The following is a 2,898-nucleotide window of genomic DNA, read 5'->3' as shown; positions in this document are numbered from 1 at the left end:
GGGACTAGAACTCACTGTCTCCTGGTGATTGGTCCAAAGTCACCCAGCTGGCTTTCTTGCCTAAGGCGGGACTAGAACTCACAGTCTCCTGGCGATTGGCCCAAAGTCACCCAGCTTTCATGCCTAAGGCGGGACTAGAACTCACTGTCTCCTGGTGATTGGCCCAAAGTCACCCAGCTGGCTTTCTTGCCCAAGGCGGGACTAGAACTCATAGTCTCCCACTCTCTAGCCTGTTGTGTTAACCACTATACCAAACTCTTTCTACCCAGAGTTGGGAGGGTCCTTCGAGCTCATCCAGTCCAGCCCCTTGTTCAGTTCAAGACCACTACCCAGTAACTCAGCTAACCCACAGATTTGTAGCCCAAGCTCAGTGCTAAGAAGTGGTGGGAAATTGGTGAACTCACTAAAATAAAATTCAGGACTCGTGGATCAGTGTGTGGTGGGAACCCAGCCGGATTGCAAACATAGGGCGCAAATCAGCCCGTCCTCTAATGCCTGCAAGTGAACAGAATAACAAAGTTGGAAGGGACCTTGGAGGTCTTCTAGTCCAACCTCCTGCTGGAGCAGGAGATCCTATACCATTCCAGACAAGTGGCAGTCCAGTCTCTTCTTGAAAACCTCCAGTGTTGGAGCACCCACAGCTTCTGGTGGCAAGCTGTTCCCCTGGTTAATTGTTCTCACTGTCAGGAACTTTCTCCTTAACTCCAGGTTGCTTTGATCTCCTTGATTAGTTTCTATCCGTAGTTTCTTGTCTTGCCTTCGGGTGCTTTGGAAAATAAATTGACCCCCTCCTCTTTGGAGCAGCCCCTCGAATACTGGACAACTGCTATCATGTCCCCCCTGGTCTTTCTTTTCATTAAACTAGACCTACCCAATTCCAGCAACCATTCTTCATATGTTTTAGCCTCCAGTCCCCTGATCATCTTTGTTGCTCTTCTCTGTACTCTTTCCAGAGTCTCAACATCTTTTTTGATAACATGGTGACCAAAACTGGATGCGGTATTCCAAGTGTGGCCTTAGTTTCTTTGACCCAAATATCTCCTGCTTATATTTATTTATCTAATGTTTGAACATTTATCCTCACCTAGATCATTTAAAAAAAAGATGAAGGGGTGGGTGGGTGCAGTTTGAAAGGACCAGCCAGGCAAACACCTCTTATCTTGATCCCTTTGGCTTCATCACCGTCTCCCTTCGTACAGGACAAATATTTTTTTGGCAAACCTAGAGACAGAAAACTTTCATTCTTCCCTCTCTCCACCCTGGGCAGATGGGAAAACTCCCAAGTTGTAAAACTTTCAACCCAGTTTCGGGATGCTGGAAACCAGCCAGGGGGAAAAGGGGGGGGGGGCAGAAAAATCACAGCCTCCTCCATCTGTCATTCTGTGCAATCCGAAGCTGCGACGAGGAACACGCAAAAGAGACAAGCGGCATGTGTTTCTCCAGGACTTTCTCGATATAACCTCATCGTTTTTTGGCCTGCCGCTAAGGGACTTCTGCGATGCTTTCCTGCTTATTCATGGATGTTCCCGCACACGCTCCTCCGTCCGGGGTGATGCTCTGCGGCCCAACGGGCCGGATCTTTGCCCCGATGCGAAGCCACAAGTCTTGAAAAGGACAAACTGTTTCTTTCCTTCTCCATCCCACCCTGTCCCAAAGGTGCAGGGAGGCTGTCTTATTAGGATGATATTATGATTATTATTATTATTATTTTTTAAAAAAATACAAGCTGTTCAAAATATGCCCCAGTGTGCGAGCGGAAAAACCCGACCAGCCACGTCAAAAGGGAAGGAGAAACCTCATGCAGCAGCTTTTGAGTGAGAGAGCAGAAATGGAGGGGGGGAAAAAACAAAACAAAACACCGTCCCGGCAAAATTAATGGGCTGTGATGTTGGGGGTGTTCCCCCAAATGGTTGGAAAATTATCAGCCATCTTTCCGAGCGGTCTGGCTGTGGCCGAAGTTTTGTTGCAATCCAGCTGGGTTGGACTCCACTCTCCTGCTGCGGCTTATGGGGAGTGTGATCCACAGCTTTGGAAAAGGAGCATGGTTTTGGAGATCTTCTGTGCTGTCTTTGGTTTTTGACGCCAGCCAAGTAAAAACAGCAGAATAGCATAGCTACGTAAGGAGGTTGGTGGCTGTGGGGGGTCTTTCGTTGTCTCTAAGCTTGGTTTTCTTGCAGAGACATTTCATAACCCAGCTGGATAATATCATCAGTGCTAGAAGGGAGGAGGGTTTGTGGAGTGGAGGAGGAGGAAAAGGAGGAGACAGGGAGAGAGAAAGAGAAGAAATGAGGGGTCCTGGGTGCTCTCTGAGCTTGGCGGTTTTCTTGCAGACGTTTCATGGCCCAACTAGGTAACATCATCAGTGCTAGAAGGGAGTGGGGCTTTGTGGAGAGGAGGAGGAGGAGGAGGAGGAGGAGAAGGAAGAGGAGGAGGAGGGGGGGAGGAGGAGGACAACTGTGGGCTCCTTGGTGCTCTCTGAGCTTGGCGGTTTTCTTGCAGACGTTTCATGACCCAACTAGGTAACATCATCAGTGCTAGAATGGGGTAAGGTTTGCGGAGTGGAGGAGGAGGAAGAGGAGGAGCTAGAGAACAGGAAAAGGAAATAAAAATAAAAACAAGAACTGTGCAGTCCTTGCTGCATTCTACCCCTGGTGGTTTTTTCCCCCAGATGTTTTGTTACCAAACTAGGTTAACATTATCAGTGCTAGGTGGGGTTTGTTTCTAGCATTGATGATGATGATGTAATAAAGTGTCTCCCAAAAAATAGAACACAGAATAACAAGTCGGAAGGGACCTTGGAGGTCTTCTAGTTCAAACACCCTGATGAAGCAGGAGAGCTCAGAGCAGACCAAGGATATCACAGTTCTCCTCCTCCTCCTCCTCCTCCTCCTCCTCCTC

This window comes from Protobothrops mucrosquamatus, unplaced genomic scaffold (assembly GCF_001527695.2).
Source record: "Protobothrops mucrosquamatus isolate PMUCROS unplaced genomic scaffold, P.Mucros_1.0 scaffold3146, whole genome shotgun sequence".
NCBI lineage: Eukaryota > Metazoa > Chordata > Lepidosauria > Squamata > Viperidae > Protobothrops > Protobothrops mucrosquamatus.
The sequence above is the reverse complement of the archived record's forward strand: the minus strand, read 5'-3'. Positions refer to the sequence as shown.